The 7,857-nt window shown below is 45.1% G+C and overlaps 1 non-coding gene across 1 annotated transcript; it reads right to left on the bottom strand.

Annotated features, from left to right (window-relative positions):
• Positions 1–4,210: 4,210 nt before the first annotated feature.
• On the bottom strand, positions 4,211–4,284 carry Trnat-cgu. Its single transcript has one exon. It is a non-coding gene; the product is annotated as a tRNA-Thr (tRNA).
• Positions 4,285–7,857: the final 3,573 nt, after the last annotated feature.

The following is a 7,857-nucleotide window of genomic DNA, read 5'->3' as shown; positions in this document are numbered from 1 at the left end:
TTTGGAACACGTATTATGTTCGAGTATAATGACTTTTCTGGAGACTAGAAATCTACTCTATAAGAATCAGTATGGGTTTCGAAAAAGACGATCGTGTGAAACCCAGCTCGCGCTATTCGTCCACGAGACTCAGAGGGTCATAGACGCGGGTTCCCAGGTAGACGCCGTGTTTCTTGACTTCCGCAAGGCGTTCGATACAGTTCCCCACAGTCGTTTAATTAACAAAGTAAGAGCATATGGACTATCAGACCAATTGTGTGATTGGATTGAAGAGTTCCTAGAAAACAGAACGCAGCATGTCATTCTCAATGGAGAGAAGTCTTCCAAAATAAGAGTGATTTCAGGTGCGCCGCAGGGGAGTGTCGTAGGACCGTTGCTATTCACTATATATATATATATATATATATATATATGACCCTGTGGATAACATCGGAAGTTCACTGAGGCTTTTTGCGGATGATGCTGTGGTATATCGAGAGGTTGTAACAATGGAAAATTGTACTGAAATGCAGGAGGATCTGCAACGTATTGACGCATGGTGCAGGGAATGGCAATTGAATCTCAATGTAGACAAGTGTAATGTGCTGCGAATACATAGAAAGAAAGATCCCTTATCATTTAACTACAATATAGCAGGTCAGCAATTGGAAGCAGTTAACTCCATCTGGGAGTAGGCATTAGGAGTGATTTAAAATGAAATGATCATACAAAGTTGATCGTCGGAAAAGCAGATGCGTCTGAGATTCATTGGAAGAATCCTAAGGAAATGCAATCCGAAAACAAAGGAAGTGGGTTACAGTACACTTGTTCGCCCACTGCTTGAATATTGCTCACCAGTGTGGGATCCGTACCAGATAGGGTTGACAGTGCAGCGTGCTTCGTTACAGGATCATTTAGTAATCGGGAAAGCGTTACGGAGATGATAGATTAACTCCAGTGGGAGACTGCAGGAGAGACGCTCAGTAGGTTGGTACGGGCTTTTGTTGAAGTTTCGAGAACATACCTTCACCGACGGGTCAAGCAGTATATTTACTGCTCCCTCCTACGTATATCTCGCGAAGAGACAATGTGGATAAAATCAGAGAGATTAGAGCCCACACAGAGGCATATCGACAAACTTTCTTTCCACGAACAATACGAGACTAGAATAGAAGGGAGAACCGATAGAGGTACTCAAGGTACCTTCCGCCACACACCGTTAGGTGGCTTGCGGAGTATGGATGTAGATGTAGATGTAGAAGTGGCAACAAACCGACTATTCACGTTGGTGTGTAGGATGTATGAGACAGAAGATATACCATCAGACATTCGGAAAAACGTAGTATACACAACTCCGAAGATAGCAAGAGCCGACAATTACGAGATTTATCGCACAGTCATCTTCTCATACAAGTTTCTGACAAGAATAATATATAGAATAATGGAAAACTGAGGATCTATTAGATGAAGATCAGTTTGGCTTTAGGAGAGGAAACGGCACCAGAGTGGCAGTTATGACACGGTTGATACTGGAAGCAAGACTGAAGAAAAATTAAAACATGTTCGTTGGATTTGTCGACCTGGGACATCTACATCTACGTGATTACTCTGCTATTCACAATGAAGTGCGTGGCAGAGGGGTCATGCTGTCTCTCAACCATTCCACTCTCGAACTGCGCGCAGGGAAAACGAGCACTTAAATTTTTCCGCGCGAGCCCTGATTTCTTTTATCGTGATCATTTCTCCCTATGTAGGTGGGTGCCAACAGAATGTTTACGCAATCGGAGGAGAAAACTGGTGATAGAAATCTCATGAGAAGATCCCGTCGAAACGAAAAATGCCTTTGTTTTAATGATTGCCACTCCAATTCACGTACCGTATTTGTGACACCATCTCCCCCGTTTCGCGATAATACAAAACGAGCTTCCCTTCTTTGCACTTTTTCGATGTCATCCGTCAGTCCTACCTGATGCGGATCCCACACCGCACAGCAGTACTCCAGAATAGGGCAGACAAGCGTAGAGTAAGAAGTCTCTTTGGTAGATCTGTTGCACTTTCTAAGTGTTCTGGCAATGAATCGTAGTCTTTGATATGCTCTACCCACAATATTATCTATGTGATCCTTCCAATTTAGGTTATTTGTAATTGTAATCCCTGAGTATTTAGTTGAATTTACAGGCCTCAGATTTGTGTGACTTATCGCGTAATCGAAATTTAGCTGATTTCTTTTAGTACTCATGTGAATAACTTCGCACTTTTCTTTATTCAAGGTCAATTGCCACTTTTCGCACCATACAGATATCTTATCTAAATCATTTTGCAAGTCGTTTTGATCATCTGACCAAAGCATCGTCTGCAAACAATCTAAGACGGCTACTCAGATTGTCTCCTATGTCGTTAATACACGAGGGCTGTCCAGAAAGTAAGTTACGATCGGTCGCGAAATGGAAACGACTATGAAAATCCGATAAAGCTTTGCAAAGATGTGTTGGTCAGTGTCTCTAGTATGACTCTAGGTAGAATTATGTCGCTCTTTTCGTTCCTGAGCTCTTAGTGAGCGTGTAAAGATGTTATAGAAAATAGTGTCTCCCGCCAAGTACGAGGGCCTGGTGAGAACTTTCCCCTGAAGCTATGCAACCAACATTACATAACTGTCGTGCGGTTTCTTCTTCAAGACAATTCTCAGCCTCATTCTGCAGGGGCAATGAAGATGTTCCTGCATCGTTTCAATTGGAAATGTTTGGCTACCCACAATACAGCCCGTAATTGCCTCCCACTGAGTATCATCTCTGCTCAAACGAACCTCTGGCTATGAAGACAACATTTTGGCACAGACAACGAGCTTTAGGCCAGCGTAGAGAATTGGCGGAAAGCACTGGCGGCTGCCTTCTATGATGAGGGTATTGGAAAGTTGGTACAACGCTACGACGAATGTCTGAGTCAGAACGGCGACTAGTAGAGAAGTAGCTGAAAGGTGTAGCTAACTGTTAGAAATGAAACATTTCTGATTTTCACTGTGATTTTCATTTCGCGATCAATCGTAACTTACTTTCTGGACAGCCCTCGTAGAGCAGGCATAATAGAGGGCCTATAACACTTCCTTGGGGAACGCCGGATATTACTTCTGTTTTACTCGATGACTTTCCGTCTATTACTACGAACTGTGACCTTTCTGACAGGAAATCACGAATCCAGTCGCACAACTGAGGCGATACTCCGTAGGCACGCAGTTCGACAATGTCAAATGATCCAAAATATCCGAAATGGTCAGGAAAATAGGGGAAAGCTACAGGAAGAGACCGATAAGGTACAATATGTACAAGAGCCAAGAGGGAATAGTAAAACTGGCAGACCAAGAATGAAGTGCTCGTATTAAAAACGGTGTAAGGATGGGAATAAAAGAAAGGTTCTGGATTGGAATAAAAACTCAAGGTGAAAGGGTATCAATAAGATGCGCTGCTGACTGCCTCCGGTCAAACTCAGATTGATCGCGCGTCCGCCTCATCATACACAAGGACAGCACGCTCGCTGGTACTAAATGTACCATGCGTCTGTCTGACTAGCAGTCATTCCTCGACAGGTGACGCTGATATCGCCTGGACGGGCATATATCTACAATAGGCCAGATGTCATAATGTTCTGGCTGACCAGTGTATATCTGGCAACTGAAGCAGATATCGTAGATTTTTAAAGTTTGTATCGTGGACTGCACTTGCAAGCGCAGACCATTCAAGTTTTCAATCAAGCAAGGTCATAGGACAGATACACACACACACACACACACACACACACACACACACACACCCACACGCGCGCGCGCGCGTAGGCTTATATCGCTGACGTAAAACTGGTGTAGAACTATGGAACATCTTCTATATAATGAAGATAGTAACTGTTCTCGAAAGAACAAAAAATGTTTCAAATGGCTCTAAGCACTATGCGACTTAGCTTCTGAGGTCATCAGTCGCCTAGAACTACGAACTAATTAAACCTAACTAACCTAAGGACATCACAGACATCCATGCCCGAGGCAGGATTCGAATCTGCGACCGTAGCGGTTGCTCAGTTCCAGACTGCAGCGCCTAGAACCGCACGGCCACACCGGCCGGCTCGAAAGAACAGATACCATTGATGACCGTGCAGCTTCTCTAGAATAAATGATAACTAATTGAAACCCTTAGCTGCCGACATGTGTTGTTGATATACTTCGAAGGAGACAGCTGAAAATGTGTGCCCCGACCGGGACTCGAACCCGGGATCTCCTGCTTACGCGGCAGACGCTCTATCCATCTGAGCCACCGAGGACACAGATGAATAGCGCGACTGCAGGAACTTATCCCTTCCACGCTTCCCGTGAGACCCACATTCCCAGCCGTCCGGGGTGGCCAAGCGGTTCTAGGCGCTACAGTCTGGAACTGCGCGACCACTACGGTAGCAGGTTCGAATCCTGCCTCGGGCATGGATGTGTGTGATGTCCTTAGGTTAGTTAGGTTTAAGTAGTTCTAAGTTCTAGGGGACTTGTGACCTCAGTAGTTAAGTCCCATAGTGCTCAGAGCCATTCGAACCAACCCACATTCCCAGCTGTCCACAATCTACATACGCAATGAAACCTCCTGGCAGATTAAAACTGTGTGCCGGACCGAGACTCAAACTCGGGACCTTTGCCTTTCGTGGGCAAGTGCTCTACCAACTGAGCTACCCAAGCACGACTCACGCCCCGTCCTCACAGCTTTACTTCTGCCAGTACCTCGTCTCCTACCTTCCAAACTTTACAGAAGCTCTCCTGCAACTGTGAGGACGGGGCGTGATTCGTGCTTAGGTAGCTCAGTTGGTAGAGCACTTGCCCGCCAAAGGCAAAGGGCCCGAGATCGAGTCTCGGTCCGGCACACAGTTGTAATCTGCCAGGAAGTTTCATATCAGCGCACACTCCGCTGCAGAGTGAAAATCTCATTCTGGATACATACGTAATGTACCTAATAGATATTTGCCCAGCCACTCATAACTGGCGCACACTAAGGTGACGATTCCCGTAAGAGTTAGGGCAACCTGTGAGCAGTCGCACAGACGAAGGTCAATGGCTGTGTAGCCTTTCTAGAATGAAATGATAATTAATTGAAACCCTCAGCTGCCGACAGGTGTTGTTGATATACCTCGAAGGGGACAGCCTATCGGCAGCTGAGGGTTTCAGTTAATTATCATTTATTCTAGAGCAGCTGCACGGTCATCAGTGGCATCTGTTCTTTCGACAACAGTTACTGTCTTCATACATATTGAGAGGCACCCACATGCCTTGCTCACACTGTGGCATCAAGCAATCAGGCCTGCAAGATGAGTGGTCTACACGATATTAGGCGGGTGTACCATTCCTTTGGCTCTTCAGTGTAGATGTCAATGTCACAGCTGGAATTACACTTAATCAGTATGATGAGAAGTTGAGTAAAGTGAATTCAGGCAGGGAGGTTACATATAACCTTAACTATTCTCACTCCGCCTAGAGCAACTGACACGCCCGCTAAACCCGCTGGGCATAACAGGTGATTAGGATTGTGGAAAGGGCCAAATAAGGTGTCGGTCAGTTTCACTCAAATTTGTAATTTATTGTAATTTAATAGAACCTTTAAACCAAAACGGCACATAGCTGAACCTTTACAACTACGAGTTTCAAAATCCAATTCTTTCATGGCTGAAGGCCTCCCAACAAGAAATCTTAAAAAACAACAAGATAAATTTCAAGTGACTGAATATATGCAGTTGAAATTGCAAATTATATATATATATATATATATATATATATATATATATATATATATGTGTGTGTGTGTGTGTGTGTGTGTGTGTGTGTGTGTGTGTTATCACAGCTAGGCGGAAAGCCTCAAGGCAAAAGTGGATAGAATCAACATATACAAGGTGCAAAACAAACGGCTGAAGGCCAGAATCAAATTTCAAAATTTTAAAATATATTACCATAATCTTTTAAATCAGAAGGCTGCGATGTTTTCGCTTAAGGGGAAATTTTGAAAATAAGGCTTTAAGCGGCTGAAGGCCCACAGCTGATTTTCCATAATTTCAAAAATACCTTAACCTTTAAATTTTCAATGGTCGCACGCATTCTAAATGAAAAGACCAACACAACGACAATAACTAAATCTAAGAATAAGGCTTTAAGCGGCTGACGGCCCACTGTTGATTTACATAAATTGATTTACATAAAACACAGTAAAAAAATTTCTTTTAAAGCATTGGCTATAATAGATCACCAACAGACCATTAAACACCCATGAAAAGGAGAGTACAGACAACGGCACTCAGACGCCTCCAGCGTCGGTTGGGCCTGCCCTTGGAACATTAACGTTCACTTAAGTGAGACAGGTGGTGGGCCCAAATACACTTGCTCCATCGGTAACCCAACCAAGATACAGTCACGGATCGACCGACCAAACGACTTGTAAGCCACCAATCGATACATAAAAACTCAAAGACCAAACTGTTATGGACGTGATTATCCACAATGAAATATGTATTAAGCTGTCAACTACACACCATGTTGGACAGCGACAACAGGTGAGGAAAGGACGCTGCCTGAATTTACGCCTGTGGCCAGGGCAGCTAACCGGAACACTAACGGCCACAAGGCAGAAAATTCCTCTGCTGCACTTTAATTGTAGTCAACCAATATAGTTAATTCCACTGCACAGTGGCTCGATTTCACCACTACAAACACTCACCACTGCTCACAGGAAAAGCTCCCCATCAGCGAACCACCGAAACAAACGACACAACATGAACGGACTTGGCTTGGGTACTTAACACACCACTCAACTTTGACGTCCTGGGTCGGTGAGCCACGAAGCTCGTAGTGATCGGACAGCTCCACACACGCTCCATCATTGCGCAGGGACAGCCAGCGGACGCAGCCGACTGCACCGCACGGGGATATCCTCCCTGGTCCTCACCAACCGACCGACTGCCTGCACACCCCCTAGCCGAACCATATGCACAAGAACAAAGATGGTACACGGTGCAAATATCGATACACATCGCTGCTGCCACACATAGAAGGAGAAGGAAACACGGCATAACCGCAACAACGGCGGGAAACCAAACACAGATAGACAGCCAAGTTCAAGGAAACGCATAGTTCGGGGTGAGCACAGCTCAGCGACTTTTCTGATTCTAAGTTGGGAAACCATTTATAAGAACCAACTGCGTTTCCCCTGATAGCATTAAACTGTTTAGCTCTTGTCAGATGTTGAGTGATTACTGAAGTCCACGCAAATGTCACGTACTCGAGTAAGACATAGTCATCAGCAACAGACAGAGTTTGAAAGGGATCGCATTATGGGTGTCCATTTGGGCGGCTGGTCGGATCATCCAGTATCCAGACTTATTTGGCATTCGGATTTGACACTGGTCCGATGTTGGGCTGCATGTGAACGTGAGAGCAGGAATATTCGTCGCCAAGTTTCCGCCGACTATGTATGACCACCACAAAGGAGGTTGGTTGGTTGATCTGGTGGAGGGGACCAGCAGCGAGATCATAGGTCCTATGTGACTAGATAAGGATGGGGGAGGAAGACGGCCATGTCCTCTCAAAGGAACTACTTCGGCATTTGCCTGAAGCGATTTGGGGGAATCACGGAAAATTTAAATCAGGATTGCCGGCCGCGGATTTGAACAGTCGTCCTCCCGAATGCGAGTCCAGTGTGCTAACCACTGCGCCACATCGTTCTGTACCACAAGATAGGAGCACCGTATTGCTCGCGAAGCATGTCGTAACTGCTCCACACCACCGCCATCCGTCCGAGAACAAGTAGTGGAGTTTTTTCATATGTATTAGTACACTATATGCAGTGCCTGGCGTTCCCGGTAATGTTTAAT

The sequence above is a fragment of the Schistocerca americana genome, chromosome 9 (assembly GCF_021461395.2).
Source record: "Schistocerca americana isolate TAMUIC-IGC-003095 chromosome 9, iqSchAmer2.1, whole genome shotgun sequence".
NCBI classification, from domain to species: domain Eukaryota; kingdom Metazoa; phylum Arthropoda; class Insecta; order Orthoptera; family Acrididae; genus Schistocerca; species Schistocerca americana.
Note: the sequence above shows the minus strand (reverse complement) of the source record. Positions and strands in the feature narration are given on the sequence as shown.